The sequence below is a fragment of the Apteryx mantelli genome, chromosome 15 (assembly GCF_036417845.1).
Source record: "Apteryx mantelli isolate bAptMan1 chromosome 15, bAptMan1.hap1, whole genome shotgun sequence".
Classification (NCBI taxonomy): Eukaryota; Metazoa; Chordata; class Aves; order Apterygiformes; family Apterygidae; genus Apteryx; species Apteryx mantelli.
Window position 1 is genome coordinate 25,892,406 of NC_089992.1, and position 21,108 is coordinate 25,913,513.

Below are 21,108 nucleotides of genomic sequence, written 5' to 3' on the forward strand. Positions count from 1 at the left end.
AGAAAGACACAGCTGATACCTAAGAGACTGACCACAAGGTCATAAAGTATGTTGGGACAAAAAACACCCTGCACAACAGCTGCTGGTGAAAGGCAAGAGGTACCAGGACCCACACCCACAGCAATGGAGCCACAGCCCAGAGTGGCTTCAGGAGTCAAGGTCCTGCTAAGGATTGTGTGATGGGGTCCTGCAGAAGAGACTGTCATAGCACAAAGGTGAGCAGGCAGCTGGAGGAGGGGGTTATTACTTAGTGAAAAATTCCTCTATTATTCTTTTTCCACAATACATGAGATCATGTCAGGTCTTTACATGATGCTCAAAGAATAAAAGCTGCTCTGAATCAGTAAAAAGATCCTGGATCTGTTATTTCTGATAATGTAGCAGGTAAGGTCTTTGCAGTGCGCGTCTGAGACAAGCAGCCTGGAGTCACAGTGTTGACTGAGATACACAGTACAGTGGAAAAGCCAGGAGGTGGCATCCAAGACCTGAGCACATGAAACCAAGACACTTTACCAAGCACGAGCTTAACAAAACCAGGAGACTGCAGCTTGGAAAGACAGTGAAAGGGCTCTTGTTTTTTGTCCTGCACCTTCCTCTCCCCCTTGGGATGAGGAAACTGTAGCTATTTTAGACAAAGAAAATCTGTATTAAGTTAAAGAGGGAACTCTTGCTACTTCTTTGGTCAGCCACAGCATCTTTACCAAGAAATAACAAATCACAGCAGTGTTTGCAAAGGGACTGCAGGTGTCCCTAGTCCAACCACCCACTGGCAGCGGAACTGTCACCAGCTCAGGTCTTCTAGCTGAGCCTGGGGATGTCCTGAGGATGGAGATCCCTCTACTCTCTGGGTGCCTGTCGCTGTGTGTGGCTTCAGATATTCCTCATTCAAATCAAAAAGAAAGAAAAATAAAACAGCTTTAGAGAAATCCAGCAATCACACCTTCAGGTCTTCATTAGAAACTGTGGAGTAGAGGCCACACAGTCCTCTTATCCCACAGATCCCATCAAAGTCCTTTCCCCTGAAGAACAGGAGGGAAAAAGGCATGTGGCAGAGAGGGCCAGCATGGGCTTGGCAGTGGGGTACATGGTCAGAGTCATTCTGTAAGTAAGTGAGGCGGAGGAGTGAGATGATGAGGGCCAGGTGAGTCACCACCATCCTACTATGGTGTTGGGGTGAGACGGCAGATGGCACTAGGAGATTAGCTCAGGAAGGTCTTTAAGCAAGTAGGAGATGCCTAGAGGCAGCAGAGACTACCTCTGAACTTGCAGATCATACCATGGAGCTCCACACAGAGCTGCTGGATGGGAGACCAAGAGGCAAGAAACTGCTGCAGAAACCCAGGCCTCTGGGCCAGAAACAGAGCACAGGGGCACCAGCCCCCGGCACAAGCCTAAAAGTATCTCCAAACACCTCCAAAATGCCTTGCTCCCTTGGTCTGGGGCCCACAATATGGGAAAAATTCCAGCTTTCCCTCTAAAATGTGGACAGATTGGAGTCGCTTGCGTGTTTGTCCTGCTATGGAAAGCCTTCTTCCTTTATTTCCCACACTCTCTAGGCATGTCAGACCAATCAGGCTTTGTCTGCTGGGTTTCATCCACTGAGCTTCATCTGCTGGGCTTCACTGTGATTGGCACACTCCTTTCATCTGCCTCTGGGTCATGGGAGTGAGGGGGGAACACCTGAACCCTCCCCATCAGGGACTAAATCTCCACACCACTTAACCTGGAAAGGGATTTCACCAGGCAAAGTGAGGTGTTCACTCAGGCCAGCATGTCAAGAAGAGGCAAATTGTGGTTACAGCAGTGACTGACTTTCAGGGTAGTACTGCAGGGTTTGCAGTAGTGGGCACAGCTGAGCCCTTGGAGGTGCCTGGTGGTCTTTATGTGCTGACCTCACTTATGCAACCCCCAGCAGTGATGCCAGCCTCGATGTGCTCAGGTGTTGTCCAATTGCTCCATGGTATTGCCTGTTGTGTGTTTCCATTTTGGAAATCATACATATAGATGGGAAAGGGCCTGCTGGAAGTCCTCCAGCAACTGGCTTTTATGGTTGTTCCCGCAAGGCAGGAGGGGAAATGGCTGGGGACACCCGTCTGGACCACGGTACTTAGTGCTGCCTCTCCTGAAGTGGCACAGAGTTGCCCTCCATAGAGAAAGACCTTAGATGTGAGGGTCTTTATTGACTTTCAGGTTAACATGAGGTCTCTGCATCAGCAGCAGTTGCTATGGGTTGTACATGGCCTTAAGGGAGAAGAGGGTTGCTAGGAACGAGCGAGCTTAGAGGCTTTTTGGCCAAAGAACCTGAAACCATGCAAATGGCAAGGAGAGGCCATTCAGCTCTGCTCTGTCTGCAGCATCCCTGGCTTCGATTTTAGTTGGATCATGCCATGCTTCCCCCCGCAAGAAGCACTATTACTGCACAGCTCCAGGAGGACCAAGTGGCTGCAGCCTCCTCCCTGCTGGGGGCCTGGGGCTGGTACAGCTCCGCCAATGCTCCCATGAAGTCTCTGCACTGGAGGGCAGCCATGGGTCCCATCTTTCAAGGTGCCTGCTGGTGCAGGCGAATGCCGAGCAGTTCATCCTAGGACCTTGCCTTGGGAGCAGGTTTGCCTGCTAATGCAGACAGTCTGAGCCACAGGTGCCAGCACTGGTTGGAGTCAACAGCAATCTGTTTTGCTTCTTCATGCTTGGCTTGATAGGGTGCCTAATGGGTTGATAGCCTGATAAGTGTGCCCTTACATTGCAGGAAGCTTTGTGGCTTCACCCTACCCTCCTGCCAGACACCTAACAGTGAGGGTTTTCACTTGCAAACACAGGCCTGACTGCCATGTGGAAACATGATTTCTGTGCCAGAGGAATGCTTCCCAAAAAATGGTCAGTAGCCAGACCCAGGTGGAAACAGCATCTGAGATGTTGAAGCATGGAGGTATGAACACCTAGCCCTTGTGCTGCTCAAGAGATGCTTGCGGGTTTGGGAAACAGGTGTCATCTTTTCCTTAATGGACCAGAGGGGCCTGGCCAACAGCAGCTGAGCTGAGCCATGCCACCATGCAGTGCCACTGGCTCTGCCACACTTCTGCTGCATGGATGCCCACCCGGAGAAAGGTGCCCTGGCTCCCCGGCTGGCCTTTGGGAATTGACCACCCTTCCTGAAGGGAACCGACCAGCCTTCCTGAACTGACCACTGCTTTGTCTGTGAGACCAGCCTGCTCAGCAAAAAGCTGTTGGTGTGAGAGTTACATTTTCATTCTTACTTTGGACGAATCAAGACCAGTCAGGGGTGAAGGTCTCATAGATGAAGCAGCTGAGACCTTTGGGAACAGTGATGTGCTCTGACAAGCCAGCATCTCCTCCAGGTGATGAACCTGCTAATCCTGTTCCTGCTTCTTCATCCTCTATGCTACCTACACTGTCCCTGAGTATTTAAATCCACAGACACATATTCCCCTCCCCCCCATTACATTAATTCTTATGGGAAAACTTGTTGCCCTGTCAAATTGCTAGCTGTCGTGCTTTCAGGAATGCACCCCTGGCTCAGAATGGGGTCTGGCTGCGACTCATAATATACAGCTGTGCCATTGTAGCTGTAACAATTTATTTTTTCCAGCTATGCTAACTGGTCTATATGCCTTTACTTAACAACTGTGACTTGTCTTTGGCAAATAGGGAGCTCGAGTAACCATATTTACTAGTGCTACAGGGTCTAGAGATGTGGAGAGGGATGCTTAGGCAGGTCAGTCTGGCATATGTCACCCCTCTTCATGGTAGAGAGAGTAGCAGGTTGAGGTGCAAGAAATTCCCCTACAAATGAACGCATTTACCAGCCTCACTACCATCACCCAGCTCTTGTGGTTTGCCTCATAACTGAGTCTTTAGGGAGAACTTAATTAACGAAAGTATCTCCAAACCTAGGGGCTTGTTTCTGCAAAAAAAAACCCAGTCCCAAACAAAACACTGACCATGAGTCACAACTACCCTGTTCCTGAATCAGTCTTTATGTTTGCGTCCCAAGCACATCAAAATGTTGATGAGGACTGAATGAGGCAACATCTGAATAAATTTTGATTAAATACCCACATCTTTGAGTTACCCATCTGGTTTGGGCTCTTAGACATGGGCTGGGAATCAGTAAGGAAATACTATTTTTCCAGGTAAATTGCCACTTGTAAGTACATCCTGCCTTTTGGTGGTGATGGAGGTTTCAGGGCAGTTCAGTGGGCACTGGAGTGAAATATTTCTTTTTTGCAGATCACTCTGGCTGTGCCAGCTTACTTCTGAACTGCATTTACTAGATTTTTCCACAAATGCATCTTAAAATGACCTAGGCTTCGTTGGCTTGAACTGAGCACATTTTTCTCACATTTACATGGATCTCTTTCCTTAATGTCTACAAAAAAGGCTTACCTGGAAATCCCTGTGATCACTGGCCTGTTGTATTCATTTCTTTTCTTAAAAAAAAAAGTTCTGAAAAATTTGCCATTCCTTAGAGATAGAAAGCTAGCAACTTGGGAAGAGGCATCGAGTTCACATGATGGACTTTGCTTCATTAGACACAGGAATCCTCATATCCAATATATGTAAAAAACTTTGGTGGTGGACCTTTAAAAGCTATTTTAGTATTTAACACTTTTATGGCTAAAAAGCCTTTCTTAACATTTAACTTAAATGGCCCTGCTGCAATTCAAAATGATTATTTTTTACTTCTGATGGAGATGTTCTGCAGCTGGGGAATAACCAACAGTGCAGGCTGGGTGACAGCTCTGCAGGAAAGGACCTGGACATCTGGGTGGGCAGCAGCTTGGCTGTATGTCCTTGAGAATGGGGAGGAAGGGGATTTCCAGATGGATACAGAGGAAAAAATTCACACTGAGAGTGGTGCAGCTGCAGGACAGGGCCCAGGGAGGTGGAGGGGGACCTTCATTGTTGGAGACCTTCAAAACATGCCTGGACAAGACCTTGGCCTCCTGCCCTGGCTTGGAGCAGGAAGGTGAACCAAGACCTCCAGAGGTCCCTTCAACCCTGAACCTTTCTCCAGTTCTTGCAGTTTATGACGACACTGCGTGGGAGAAAAGATAATCCTAGCTAAGCAGCCCTTTCTGACCACATTCAGTAGGAAGTCATTCATCACATAATACATGTGGATGAAATTCTTTTTAACTGATTTTTGCTTAAAAAAAAGTTTCTAACTCAGAATAAGAAATATCTATTATTTCAGGGATTAAATTTATTTATCTTACCTACTGAATGCAGCCTACATTTTCCAGAGGGTTTAAGCACTTCTTAGTATTTGCTTCTCATTGTATGCGCCCTTAAAAAGGCACTATATAAGAGAAAACTAGAAGTTAACGACTTTTTGAACTGTTTCTAGTTCTAAAAGAAAAAAAAAGAATACCAAAAAAAGCCCAAACCAGTAAAAGCCTTGAGTATCTAAGGAAAATATTTTGGGGTTAAGAGAAAGGCAATATCCCAGAGATATGATCAGGGCAAAGATGGGATGCACAATCCTGAACCAGAAAGTGGACAGAAAAAGTCATGATACTTGCAGAGGACAGTGTTGGGGGGTGAGCCTTGGGAAAAACAGCGGGTGGATGGAAATGTTAGGCACTGGTTGAGAAACACAGGAAGTTTGACACAGGCAAGTACAAACTGGCTTCCTGACGGATCGAGTGCTGTGCAGTGTCCCGCGAGACAGGTTTTCTCGCATTCTCTGTGTGGAGATAGTGAAAACTACAGGCCTTTTGTATCTGGGCAAAGTCTTAAGTGTGAATACTAGATTTGAAACATTTGGGGGGGGGGTAGCTCCAAAAGACAGAGAGGAAATGGCCAAAGTCAAAGTCAAGATGAAAAAGGGGGAAGTTGGGCTGAGATGTTCAGGGTAAAACCATCCCCAAGCCACCATGTCTAATGCTCTTTGTAGCAGACTGTAGAAAATAACGTTGTTATGACTACCTCCATTGAAATGCACCTTAGCTCCTCCCAGTATAATCTTCTGGCATGGACAAGGCAGGATGTGAGGCAGCATTTCAGGGCAGTGGCCAGAGAAAGCCAAATGATAGAGGGCTACCAAAACCAAGTGAGGATACATTTTCCAGAGCCTGTGATGAGAGAGAGATACATCTGCCTTCCTGAGCTTACAGAGCAGGGATGCATGCCATTCCTTGGAGGAGAGAGGAAGCCTCCCGCAACACCATCCCAAGCAGAACAGAGGAACCAGTCGGGGGAAGTCAGCTCCACACCAACCCAGCGAGTGTGCACGGCCCGGTTTTTACTCCGGTAACTGATCTCCATGGCAGAGACTCCTCAGAAGTGGGATGGGTGCCAAGAAAGCATTTGACAGTCTTCGTGCCTGTTTTTAGAGATGTGCCTTGAGGTGTCTCAACTTGCCCACATAAATCCTATTTCGGCTTAAGGCATGGCCTTAGAGAAAACATGGGCAAAAAAATCCCTGCTCTCGGCAGAAAATAGGGCCAGAGAAATGTGCATGCTCATCTCCAGCATTTGAAAGAGTACTTCTTGCTACGTACCTCTCCTTCCCACAGATTTTGGAAAGATTTCCTACCCTTTCTCTCCACCACTTGTATCCGACCAGTGACACTTTTATTCTTTTCCCAGGATCTTTGCTACCATGGGTGTTTCTGGGCACTATTAAAACACGATTTTTTTTAGCTCTTTGTGGGGGAAAATGATGGCAGGCATTTTAAATCATTTTGAAAAAGGAAACAGCAAATATAGACACTATGCCATCATTGATACTTGTGTGACTGATGTCATCAGGAGCAAAGCTTGGGCTGAAGAACAAATAAGTGTTGTGTAGGAAAATATGTATTTTCATAGAGAAATGCTACACATACAGTTTAGTTCTAAATAAGAAGATGAATGTAGAAAAGTAAGAGTAAATGCACAGAATATATTTTCCTCATTTTTAGGACAAAGTAACCTCTCTGTGCCATTATATGTTTAAATGAAATTTATCTTAATAATTGCACAAAGATCTCCAGCAGAGAGGAAAAGCCAAACTGTTGAGTCAGGCACATTACGCAGGACCTAAGTCTTGTTTGACTTACACAGAAGTGGCAGCTCTAGATATTTTCCAGGGTGAAAAAATACAGGGCTGTAGGAGTGGGTTTCATTTGTTTCAAATGAGCACTCTCAGACTGCTGTAGGCAGTTCAGTATTTCTCTGTTACTCGCGTTGTCTCTCCTATAGACTTCTACATGCAGACCATGCTCGGACATTAGATGGTCCCTTTTGCACATGTACAGCCGGCATCTCCCATCCCCCACACTCCTGCCCCATTGCAGTGTAGTGTCTGTTTTGCAGGTACCCAGGTCTTCCCCTCATTGCTCCTTGCTTGTTCCAGCAGACCAGAACTGAACCTCCTGGGTGCGACTCAAGCCCCACTGTAAAAGCTCTGCCCCAGAAATGCTCGTCCCAGGTCCATGGTGGTGACTAGCCAGAGTAGGATGCTTGAGAGGAGCTGCTGGGACTGGTGGAGGTGGGAACCGACAGAGGCTAAGTGCTTTGATGGTGATGGGGAATGGCAGATATCTTTTAGGTCGACGTGGCCTCCCAGCCGCTGCCTTGCTCGTTAGGTGTCTTAAATCAACCCTTCCGTGGTTTTAGTCCAATGAAAACAATGGGTAATTCGGCTCAACTCACAGTAACAACAACAACAAAAAAATTCCTGCTGCTTTTTTGGAGAGGAGCACCCTCCTCCACCCATGCAGCCACACCATGCCTTTCCCTTTGAGTCATCCTTGCCTGCAGCAAGACTGGGATCCTCTCATCTTCCTTGGCTGAAGTCTTTTGGACTATTCCAGCAGTGGGGGGAGGCCCCTGGGCTGATTCACAGCTCCTAGACCTCATTTTCTTCCAGCCCAGCAACTCTTTCACATCCTTAAATCCCCCTCTGGCCTTAGTCCCCCCAGATCACACAGGGTTCCCCTTTCTCATCAGATGTTTCCCAGCTACGAAACACAGTTGTGGACGTGTCTGTGTGAATGTGAACTTTGCCTCTTGCAAAGCTGCAGCCATACTGATGGGATATGAGCTATCGTGGCTATCAGCAGAGCTCCAGACTGTACATGGGACATGGGGTCTCCACATATGCTAGGCACACTAGGCCTGCAGGCCTTTTTGCGGGAGGAATTTGCTATAGCAAACTCAGTTTGTTAAGGTAGAGAATTGCCCCAAGGCTCAGGCAAGAGGCATCTGTCTATAAAAAGCTCTGCTAAAGTCCTGGACAGAAAACAAGGGATTATCTTATTGAATGCCAGGTCCTGTGTCACCGAAATGCTCTTTATCATCCTGTTGAAGTCTTCTGCCATCCCTTGGTGGTGATGGGTATTCAGGGATCCTTACCAACTGGGTTCCTGGCAAGGCTGGAGGGAATAACAGAAAAACTCTCAAACCACAACTCCTTCAGAGGCTCACTGCAGGTTTTTAAAGCTAATGGCCAAAAGCACTGCATGGAAGGAGGCATTGCCAAGATCATGAAGGCTTTGGAGAATAGCTGAAATCTAGGCATGTGTTCATTTTGACTGAGATTTTAATCCTACTGCACTCAAGTCTAAAGCTACATTTTCTCTATGACCAATACATTATGGCATTTGTGCAGTTCTAAAACATCTCACAGAGAAATGCATAATTGAAAGAAACAGATTTGCATCTGAAAATAAGGAAATCAGTGATGCAATACTTGCTGTTCCATTTCTGTATGGAACTAACTGCATAAAAAGTTTTTAATGTAATGCTATCACCTTAGTTCCTCTGCCTCTGAGGCTACTTGGCACTTCACTAGTTGCACAAGGCCCCCAGGAAATGAGAAAAGCCACTTGTAAATATTCATTTCAAAGAAGCTGAAAGTGCATTTTTAACCAGTCTTTCAAAAACCCTGACAACCATAATGTCAGAATGTCAGAAAAATAAATTCTCTCCCCCTGAATTGTTTACAGAGATTTTTTTCCCCTAAATGGCCAATGTTGTAAGAATACTTGTGTGCAGAAATGAGCAGGTCTTGGGAAAGCATTGTTGGCTCTACCAAAAAGGGTTGGCAATGTAAATTGTAGGCCAGAGATGCAGTGCTCTGTTGAGTCTGTTCTGTGGAGTAAGTGGGGTAAACACAGACACTCAGTGGCTCAGCAACCCTCTATGGGAGGCTGCCAGTTGTTAGTGATGATTAGCTTTTTAAGAGCTGAGTCCACCAATATGTATGTCAGAAATATGTAATGGTCGCTAGTTATTTTGCTGGGGCACGCAGATGTGATGGAGATAAGCAGAAGAGATGGACTCAGCAGTGGTAGTGTGCAGCCTTTCAAGAAGTATTCGATTACAAAACAGCTTCACTAATAAGTCCAGCAACTTCCAGCTCAATCATTGCTTTAAAAGACAAGAAAATACAGGAGTGAGTCAGTTCTGAAATCTCCTAATGTGTAAGCCAACTGGTATGCTGTAAAGAAGAAGGGCACGAACTGGCCATGCTCAGCAATTTAAGCATCAATTAGTTTTCAGCGATCTGCAAGTTAGAGCCCATCTTCCTGGGCTCTTTCCATTCTAGCCCAGGATGTGAAAGACGGCAATCTGCCAAGGATTAAAAGAGCAGTCTCCATCTTGTGTCACCAATCCACCAAACAAATCTGATATAGCCTCTGCACAGTTTCTCAAGGTATCATCCCATTTCGTTTAGGTCCTGGGCTTCTACTTTTTGCCAGGGTGTGATGTGACCACAAGTCAGCCAAATCTTTGAGGTGCATCTCAGACTTTTTCCAACACTCCACAAAAACTTCTGGCATAGCAAAGCCTGGAATAAACTAGAATAGATCACTCTTCAGCTAAAGAGAACTCAAAGTGGCAATGTTGGAATAGAAATAAGAGGTCTATAAAAATTTTTGTCCACCGCTGTGTCCCTGCAAGTATCCTTGCTTCCAGGCTTGGTTTTAGTCAGTTCCATGGCATTGAGTTCAACCCTGCGCAGGGCCATCAGTCCTTTCCCATCATCCCATTGCCTGCTCCCTGGTCCTTGCAGCCTTTTTGGAGCTACAGCTTCCCATCTCCTTGTTGTGGTTACTACTTCCGCCTTTTCTACTTGCTCTGCTGTGCTGCCCCTGGAGGCTTTCTCCGTGAGCAGGCTCAGCTGCTCCCTGGGGAAGGAGCCAACCCATCACTGCCTTCCAAAAGGAACATGATGGGCAAAATTAGAACAAGCAAACCGCACTAGCGCTAAGAGTTGTCTGGGGAAAGCTTCACCTGTGCTGTTATATGGTCCTCAGAGCAAGCTTTAGAGTAGGATGTATTACTGTGCATCTGAAGCTCAGTTCGGCCATGCAGCAGCAGAGGAGCCACAGCCCATGAGTAATCTTCTGCCACTGGGAGAAAGTTTGTGGCCGCTGGCCTTCAGGCGGGTTCAGAAGAGCTACACCATATTACAGCTACACCATAATACAGCTGTATTCCAGCTAGCAGCCCAACATCTTCTCTGGCTTGTAAGTCGTCGGGCCCCAACCCACTCCCTGCCTTGGGAGAGCTCCCACTCTCACATCCTGGTGTGACAGGCTTTCCTCCCCAGTTTGACTCATGCCAGTTTTCCACAATCAGCCTCCTCCTTCAGCTGTTGCTCTTCCATTGCGTCTCTAAAAGAATGCCATTTGTATGCAGACAGTAGGTCAGCCACACCATGCCTGCATGCCCTTCCAAACACACCTGGTCTTAGTCATTTGGCCCAGAAAGGATACTCCGAATCATTCCTGCTGCTCACAGCATGAGGGTGAGTATGTAAAGTTCTGCATATCTTTCATGAAACTAATGCATAGTCTCTACTGCCTCCTAATGCAAATACCTTAGAAAAATATTAGGCATTAGGTGGAAAAAATACATAATGAAGCCAATGTGTGAGAGTTTGGCAGCTTTTCACCTCCAGAGGCATCCAGAGAAGAATATGGGAACACCGGGAACATCAGGGTTAGGATTAGGGTTAAGGTTAGGGTTATGGTCATGGTGGTTTCCAGAAGCTAGAGATACTCCCAGGCTGTCTGAAATCACACTGTTGAACAACAGAGGTCTGGGGTCTCCCTACCTCTTGTAGAGGAGACAGGCAGCCTGTCCCATGCTTGTGAGTGACAAGACCAGGAGGAACCAAGAGGGGAAGCCAGAGGAGAAGTCTGGCAGTGGTGGGGACTGAGAGGAGGTGGATGATTGCAAGCAGACACGTTTATGGCTTGAGTGAGGTGTGTTAGCATCGAGGGCAAGGACACAGGGCTGCCTGTGATGCTGTACAAGACCCCAAAGGGACAAGAGAGTTAAGAGGAGGAAGAGAAGGGGGGCTTGTGAGACAAGATGAGGATGCAATAAAGTACATTTGGGGTTAACTGGAAAGGGGAAGAACTTCTCAAGGGGTAATATCTGTAAGGGTGGGATGATATCCCAGGAAACAAATGAGAATGGCCATTTAGCAGTAGGCTAAAGAAGGACTGGATGGGAACAGTGTTTCCTCTGTGGCTGAAGATTTCAAGGTGGACAGTGCTTCTGTCATCTCCCCAGGCTCCTCTTCCCCCTTGGCGGGAGTGCTCCTCAAGTCATTGGAAGTTCTGCCAGTATGCAAGAGTCAAGGAACTATCTGTTGTTAGCAGATGCACAGCCTTTGGAAAGGAGTTTATTTGTTTCCAAATCCTGCTGCTCTCATCAGTAAGAGAAGTTTCTCAAAGTTCTTCTGATGCTCTGAGAACCAGAAATTTGTGCAGGCATAAGGTGGCACCAGGATTTGCCCATGTTTGTCTGCTTTTGGAGTAACCTCCAGTTGCTTTCTGGAGAAATGTGTGTCATGAAGTGTACTTTGCTCTTGACATCAGTCTGGCTTGGAACAGGCTATCACTATCACAGTCCACCCAGGCAGTTACTATATGTCACATCCGTTTTTTTTTTTTTTTTTCCCTCCCTGCGAGGATAATGGAGAAGGACAAGAATGTTACACCTATATGTACTCAGGTTCAGAATAAACAAGGATGAAACCTCCCCTGGGAGACTTTTCCCTCACTGCTAGGTTTTCTGTATTTCCTGGAAGACCAGTGAACAGGGAGCTGCTGCGCTACCTAAAACCCTCTTTAGTGACACTGGGCAAGCCCTCCAGGCACCTGTGCTGCAGGAGGAAGGAGAAACCTGGAAGGCTGCGGCTCCCCACGTTATCACCGGACTTGTAGCATGACTTTTCTCTGTCTTTGGATTTCCTCTCCAAGCAGGACTTCTGGTGTCTGGATAGAATTTTCTGCCAGTGGCATCCTACTGCCACTGAAGTCCAGTCTCCTATGGACTCGGGAGGCAGTCAGGAATCCTCCAGGTCCCAGTGCTGAGCAGTATCCAATTCCCTGCTCTTGGGTACTGGGGTTGGGGGGGGTGGTTCAGAGCATGGACCACTTACATTCATCTCATCTGCTCATGGTGCAGAGCTTGTTTCCCTTCTGAGCACCTTCCCCCTGGGGATTTGCTCAGAAAAGCTAACATGCTTTTGTTAAAGTCTCAGCCTCTAGAGTTTCTCTTTCACTTGTATGGGCTGTTAATGCTATTTAAGGCCCAAGATGGGGAAATTCTACAAGGTTCAATACCTGCCCTCCTGCACATATCAGTTTCACAGAGTTCATATCAGATTAGAAATGAGAGCGTCATCTCTTGAGAAAAGGAAGCTTTACAGTTCCCTGTGAGATCCAGCACTCATTTTTAGCCCTGGGTGGCTGGTTTTATGGTAAATAAGTCACCTTGTTTAACAAGAAAGAATGTCAACACATTTTTTTTTTAACTTCCAAGCAAACCATGAGGGGCAGGGCGAAAAACTGGTACCTAGCTTTATTGCTGCACTTGATGTTTTTGTTTCCCTGTGTTTCCTCATCTGCCAAGGGAGTGTGGCTTGTGACACATTCCACAACACTTAAGTTATTTGAGATGTGCTTAAAGACATGTGTTGGTTTATTTATAGGATCCCTTTGTACCACTGATGTTGAACTTACTGGTGGATGGCGCAGGCACGGATAAGATATGACTACAGACAAAAGTAAACAACTGCCTCTAGCTGGGTGCTGCTAATGCTCAACATATCAGGTTTTTCCAGGAAACACACCCTGGGGAGTGGCCCAGCACAAGAGAAAGACAAAGCACAAGGTCTCATCCCATCCAGTACCTATCTGGGGTATTGATTCCTGCTGAGAAGTAGCTGGACTTTCTGTGTAGTCCGATTCCTGTACAGAGAATGTAGCAGCTTCCTTATGCATTATCCAAGTTTCATTGCTGCTCCTCACCACCTTCTGTTTCCAACACAGCATGGCCCAGTGTCCTTTCTCTGCCTTCAAGCCTCCTTGCAGCTATTCCTTCTCTGGTTACCGATCTGTGTCTTTCAGCAACCTCCATTTGTTTTGTGCTCTGTTGTCCCATTTTTTTGCTCCACTCGCATGGAGGTTTCTGCTCTTTCAGCCTGCCCCACAAGTATGAAACATCTCCCCCAAACTGGCCTATAGCTCACCATCCCTTCCACATGGATCTGTCTACCAGAGCCCAGATGCCACAATCACTTAAGGCTGATTTCAGAGGGGGCTATGCCATGAGCCCGGAAAAAGCTCTGAAAGGCATCCAGACATCTTCTCTGTCCTTCCTTCATCGTAAGTGTAAAAAGTAATGGTCCTTTCTTATGGAAAGAGATGGTGAAATACTAGGAGCCCAAAACACGGTGTTGATTGCACTGCTGAAGAGTGTGGACCAAGGTGTTTCTCTGGGAGCAAATGCAGGTACCATGTGGCTGTGACCTAATCCATTCTGAAGTTGATGGTGTGTGAAGAGAACCTGAAGAACCAAAAGAAAGCCAAAGAGATGAGCAAGATAATCAGGCTCATGCAGGCAGGTAGTTTCAGGGTGGTCCCTGAAGAAAGAAAGGGATGCAGCAATGGAGGGGAAGTAACATCACCGACTGCTTGATTTCCCCTGTGTGTGGAAGAAGGACTTTAAGTATATCTTTCCAGAGGGGGATTGGAAGGGAATCATAGTTGGTTGACTGCAGAGTCCAGCGGAGAGTCACTAAGATGATTAGGGCTGGAGCACATGGCATATGAGGAGATGCTGAAGAAGCTGAGCTCGTTTTGCCTGGAGAAGAGAAGGCTTCTGGGGGACATAATTGCTGCCTTCCTTACTAGAGGGAGGATATAGAGAAGATGGAACCAGACTTTCCTCAGAGGTGCCCAGTGAAAGGACAAGAGGCAACAGCACAAGCTGCAATAGGGACATTCCAGTTGGACATAATGAAAAAATTGTTCCCTGTGGTGCATGGTGCAGCTGTGGGACAGGCCCAAAGAGTTGGAAAGTGATCGCCACCCATGAGTGCATCACCACCAGACTGGAAAAGGCCCTGCGCAACCCAACGTGACTTTGAAGTTAACCCTGCTCTGGCCAGGAGATGGAAGAGAAACCCCCAGAGGGTCGTCCAAGGCTAAATTTTTCTCTGATTGCATGATGCTATGATTTGATAGCTGCATTTCTTTGCTCCTCTTATCTCATGTTAATTCCAAGCATAAAGCTCCAGTGGGGCCTGAAAGGACTGGATAGCTGGGTTTTATTTTGTTGCTTTGGTGCCTTGTAGATTAGCCACAGCTCGAGAGAGGACAAAGGACATCGGGCTCTTAGGGGCATTAAAAACCTTACCACTGGTGCCTCTTGCTCACCTGTGCAAGCTTAATATCAGATTTGAAGTCAGAAAGGAATTTCAGTAGGGTATTGCATGGCTGTGGCATGTGGAGGATCATTGATTAAATATATGGGCTACTTTCCTGGACTAAACACTTGCTGTCCAAATGTCATATTCTGTTAGTTTTAACCAAGAAGCAGATCTGATTGTGGTCCATCAGTGTGCAACAGGAGCACACACATGGCAACTACTAGCCTAGGGGAACAGATGTGTTTGGCTCCCATGTATGGTAGTAAAGTTGGGAAGGCAGTTGCTAGAGGAGATTTGGGAGCCTCTTGAGTGAGAAATGGCCCTCAAGACAGTAAAATTGTACTTCAGACAGAAGGGGATTGGGGCAAGTAGACAGAATCACAGCAACATTGTTAAAAGAGTGATGCTGTCACATGGGCATGTTAGCATGGGATTTATCTGCTCTTGGGGTGACAATGTCAGAGCAAGGAAGGAAGCAGTATGACTCTTCTACATACATTAGGAAGCAGTCTTTGCTGCTTGTAAAGATGTTTATAAGTGCAAGGGCCTGGGAAAGCAGTTTGCCCTTCTAAGCTCTTGGGAGCAGGACCAGAGCCTGGAGTCCTCTGCTCCCATTCGCCATGGGTTCAAACCCCTCTGGCTAAGCAGTACCTTGTACTTGAGCCAGTGCTTTAGCCACTAGACACTTACATGAAGGTAGAGAGTTTTGCCACTATCTGCTGGTTTAGCAAATCTGGCTGAAGAGGGGTATTCCTGGGCATATGAAGTGGGAGGTATCCATGGGAGTAAAGCAGAACTTCTCTGGCTTGCTGCCCTGGCCTTGGGATCCCTAAACTCCAGCAAATGGTCTTGGGTGACTATATGACTGTTTGCACCCTGCCCTTGGTGCACAGTGCAAGCCCCTTGGGTGACTGATACTACTTGTGTATGTGGGTTCAGGATACTTCACTGAAGAACACAAAAATATGAGGGGGACAGATGCCTCGAACCAGCCACACAGCCCATGTCCCAGACAGGCTACTGCCATCGGTCAAACGTCATTTGAAAAAAGAGGTTGTCTGTAAGATCTGTATTTGTGAGAATAAAACTTGCTGCACATATGGGCTGTTCTGCCGCTGGACATGTGGCCCTGCCTTAGGTTGGGGAGTGGGATGGCCCTGGATGGGTGATGCGAAGGGTACAGCTTTCCCAGGAGGAGGAAAATCACATGACTTCACACTTTTTATAGTTGACACGAGCTTACTAAGGCATTATCTCACAAGGGTATTTAAAAAAAAAGATTTCCTGCCCAGTACTGTTCTGGGTAAAATGATGTTAAACATTGATTGAGAGGACACCGGAAGTGTGAGGGCTGTCAGCACGTAAACATGAGCATGTGTGAACAAGGAAGTGAGTGACTGGAATGGGTTCTGAGGAAATCATAAACCAGAGCTATGCAAATTACTGTGTGTTTAGGAGACTTCTGACTTACCAAATCACAGCATCCACGGAAAAGGCAGAGAGAGTGGTGGTATGACTGCCACGTATGTGCAGGGCTGATTAAAGGTCTTGACCCAAATCAGAAAGATGCTGTAAAAATTTATAAACTGGCAGCCAGAAGGACTCCCAGGATCTTCTCTTGTCCTCATCTGACTGGGAGGCTGGATATGTTAGATCCCTCTATATTTCTCTATATATCTTCTCAATGGAACATTTTGTGAGCTGCTCGGGGACAAGTCACATGATGGAACACTAGAAGTCCAAACACAGTAAAGGAACTGCTTTTGGGGGGTGCAAATTGTTTTAAAATAATGATTGTTGATAGATATTTTAAGCTGTGGCCCTGTTGGTACATTCAGCGAGAGGTTCTTATTTTTGGAACAAATCCCCTTGAGATAAAATCATCTGAGAGCTTGTCTAGGCAGGTAGTTAACATCTGAAATTAGAACCCAGTGGTATTATTTCAGAAAATAATTGCCCCCACTTGGATCTATTTAGGGAGGGTTACTGAACTTTCTAGGCAGACCTTAATCTGAATCTAGGCCCATGACTTCCACACACAGCCCTAACACTCATATTTGCTTTGATTCAGAGGTGACACAAGGGTGTCACAGGACAACAGCTTTATGCTGAGGCGCTGAGTATAGCATTCCCTTTATGTGGAAGACAGAAGTTACTGCTGTATTTTTAATTGATTTCTTTTTCTAATTGTTGTCAAAGTTGCTGGTAGATCTGGACAGGTGTCCTAGCATTTTGGAATAAATTTGGAGAGAACTTTTGCTCCAGTTTGTCAGAAATAGTATTGTTATGCTGGGAAATGGGTGAGAAATGTCAGGGAACCTGTTGAGTGTGACAGTACCTCCCAGGGAAATACAGAACTCCCTTCTGGGGCAAAATAGCAGGGGAAATAAATAGAAATAGCTACGTCCAGTGTGAGTCCTACTCAAGACAGCTATGATGGAGGACTTACGAAGATGGAGAGATTGGGCTCAGGCTACAGCGAATTCAGTCCCTTGGCTATGCTTAGGTGCAGACAGTGGCTTGTAGTGAAATCCAAATTTTACAGCAGATATTTGGTCTGCTCCACCCAGGGTCCACCAGCCAAGACTGCCCCCAAGGCTGTCCTGCCACCTGGGACTCTGTCAAAGGATCACTGCAGAGAGCCTGGGGTCAGAGGCAACATCCTCATCCCCAGCATGGACAGCTGGCAGGTCTGTGACCTGAGACACTGCCTTTTGCTTCCCCTTGCTCCATCATAGACATCGGGGGAGCTCCTGCTCAGGGACTGCCACTGCTCTCCACACCTGAGATGGTCCAAAGGAGCCATCTTCGAGGTCTTGTTGTGGGACTCACCAACACGTCATTTCCAGTTCCCTCTATGTCCAAGAGCATCCTCGTGAGTCCTCCTGCTAACTGGGAAGCATTTGGTGCAGGCCTGAACTAACACTCATGCTTAGGACCCTGGTTCTGCGGTAAGACAGGGCACACCAACATGATGCTACAGACCACTCTGCTAGTCAGATGCAGGAAAAGCCCATACTGCAGGGCTGAAACCAGGCATGTCAGAGTTGACCAAAGCACAGCAAAGATCTCGAACTCATCAGTGTGTCTTATAGGTTACATACCAGGAAAATATAGGCAAAGTTTGACTGATACAAGTGAACTGACTTCAGGGCATGTCAACAAGGAACCTACATTCTTACCTAGAGAGGCAACAGGGATCACAATCATTGATTAAAAAGGGAAAAAGTTTTATTTTCATTGAGTTAATGCAATGTGAAACTCTTTTGGTAATAAGAATTGTTTTGCAAGGTCAAACTATGATTATGACATGATCTTTATGGTACTGCTAATGCATGCTTGAGGTAAACGTGAATGATCTGTGTGGTCAGCAGAAGCTGCACATAAGCATTAACCAAAGTGAGGAAGAAATGAATATGTAGCTAAGTCCTAAGTATGTTTTGTTTAGAGTTTTCTTTGGGTGACAGTCAAAAGAGCTTGCCAGGCAGTGTTAAAGGCAAACAAAGAGAACTAGACCAGGGCAAGAGCTTCAAAAGTGCTTTGAAACCAGGATCTCAGAGGACTTGTAGAAGCTGGCAAAGTCCTTGTGATCTTGAAGCAAGAGCAGGCCCAGCTGGCTTGCTGCAGCTAGCTGCCAGGCAGCAAATACTGGTGAAGAAAATACAGATGGAAAATGTGAAGTGAATCTGATCCAGAAGGAAAGCAGGAGGAGAAGGGGAGTAAACTGAAGTCCCAGTGCTGACAGTCATGACAGGGAGGAGCAGAACAGCTGAAGAAACCAGTTCTCCCACCCCAACAAAAAAGCCGCTTGTCTGCCACAAACACAGGGAAGGAGCTGCCTTCCCATCTCACTGCAGGGCAGTGAGCAGAGGCCATCTGGCCATGGGAACATGTCAGCTGAGGGCATCACTGCACCTTAAGAAGAAAAGACAGCAACACTGATTCCTCCTCAGAGAAAACAGAACCAAATCTCTTGAAAGGCTGCTTCCCCACCATGGTGAGGCAGGACAACCTGGCCCAGGAGCAGACTGAGCCTGGGCTCTTCAAAGCATCCCTGGGTGCGCAAAAGCATTTCAAAAGCAGCAGAAAAGCTGCTTTCACTGAAGGATAAGGCCTCTGGTGATTTAAATACACACTTTTTGGCTTGCACAATGCACCTGCTGTTGGCCTGGCCTGTAGCTCATGACCTGCTTGTTCCATGCAGAGGAAACCTCAGTGTGTGCCACAGTGTGTAAAGAGCAAGCACTCCTTTTGCAGCTGAGCTTCCCAATGGCAGTCTGTAACTTGTCCGCAAGAAATAGAGGCAGTTTCAAAGAGAGAGAAATTATCAGGGGCATACATTAAGCCTAAAAGAAATTTCCCTCAACAACGGGAGGGATTAGGCAGCATGTGAATTGCCAGCTTCCCGGGCATTCCCAGACATGCTTACTTCTGGGCAATTTTGCTTCGCTTCTTCAGGGTTTTATCTGAAAATTGGCAATATTGCTGAGCAGACTGGGGAACAGAGTGAGTCAGGAGAGTGAGATTTAGTGCTGCAGGAGCTGAAGATGACTCTTGTGACTGCTCCCAGCTGAGCCCTCAACACCCTGCAATGCACTTTGGGAGCAAAACTGATATAAGAACATGAAGGACTTTTATTATATCAAACTCCCCAAGTTCTCGACAGAGAAACAGCTTGAGCTTCTGTGAAGAAATCATGAAAGGGGTTAAATCTAGAAGCTGTGGGCACCTCAAGGGGTTTGGAAAGAAACTTGCAGGCCTCAGTAACTTATTCCTCCAGGATTTGTTCAGATCCAGGGATCTGGAGGGCCAGACTGCATGTTACTGGTAGGGCTGTGAGATTTCAGAGTGACTTACAAGCTGAGCACCAGGCAGAACAAGGCAGATAACTTGCCCAGCAAGTCTAGTTTGGAGACTAATTGCACAAGGAGAGCCATGAACTGGTGCCTCAAGAAAATGAGTGCATTCAGGAAGAGAGGGCTGTTTCCTGTCTTTCCATCATTTGCAGAAGTTTAAATATTCCTGCTTCATCCACTTAAGTAGTGCATGCAGCAGGAAATGTATTGCTTTGTAAATACTGAGCAATGTGTTTCATCATAGCTTCCCTTGTGTACACAGACTCTTTCGCCTGCCCTCAAAGCAACCACAGAGACAGCGCATAGCCACTAATTTGATGTTGACTACTGCTCAAATAAACATTATGAGGAGTGACAGATACAGCTGACCCTGATGTGGAGGAAAGAAATGTCTCAGTCCTCGTTAGCCTGGAAGGTAGTCTAAAATATGATCGCAAGAAGGAAAGGAAATACACAGATATCACCATTCATGCAAGCAAGAAAATACACCAGGTGGGGGTAATAACATTTTTTAGCTGGTTCTGGCAACTTTGCATGACATGTCCTGTAGATTTCTTATTTTTCCAAGAAACTTAATTTTGAAAAGCTTTAAGCTTCAAACTGTTCAGGGGAAATGGGTTCAGATAACCTCTTGAGATCTTTGCCAATTCTGTTTTTGAGGGTCTTGAACTGAAAATATCTTCTTACTCCTAAAACCTAGTATTACTGAAATCTCAAATTTTTTTGCAAATAAGCAGCTCTCACAACTGAGATGCCCATGTGCAAACGATGCTACTGTGCCCCCAGCATGTTCCCAGTCAATAAAACTGCTTCCACAACCGTTAAAACTACATGCAGTTCCAGATGAACTAGCTTCGTGTCTTTGATTTGGTTTAGGCAAGGCCACAAGCCTGCATTTCATTGAATTTTAGCCAAAGTACAAGACACCATGTTCATACTGGCTTTACGCTGGCAGCAGGACAAATCAGATTACTTGATTCAGCATAAAAGTAAAAGGTGTGTGGGTAAACAATACTTGAACCAGGACAAGGCCTAGTGGTACTGAGTTAAGGTCTGGAAAAACAGAACCAGTGAGTCTGTGTTGTATCACAGTGTTTTATAAAGCACCTTCAGCCCGACCAATGTGGCACCGCATCCCCTTGAGCCGGGTGCAGCGCCCCGACTGCGAGCTGAGTCTGGGAACACCCACACTCAGAGCAAGGCCTGAGGGTGAGAAAACGCGGAAAGTTTGTGGCCAAGTAACCGGGGCTGCCCCGAGGTGTGCGAGGGAGCTGAACCCGGTGCGGGGGCAGCCGTGGTTCTGGCAGGCCTTGACTTGGCAGCGACTGCCCCTGCACCCTGCGTGTATTAATCCACAAATGTGATTTCCTCCGCGTCGCTCTTTGAAAGGCAGTATAAACACACGGAGCGGGAGGGGGGTGGCAGGGGCACCCCGGACCCTCCAGCGGGCCGCCAGGCAGAGGCTTTTCCCGGCAGCGGCGGGGGGCGGCCGGGGGGGCCCCGCCGGGGCCAGCAGGGCCTCAGGTCCCCGGGAGCCCCCCCCCCCCGGCCTGAGCGCTTCCCCGCTGC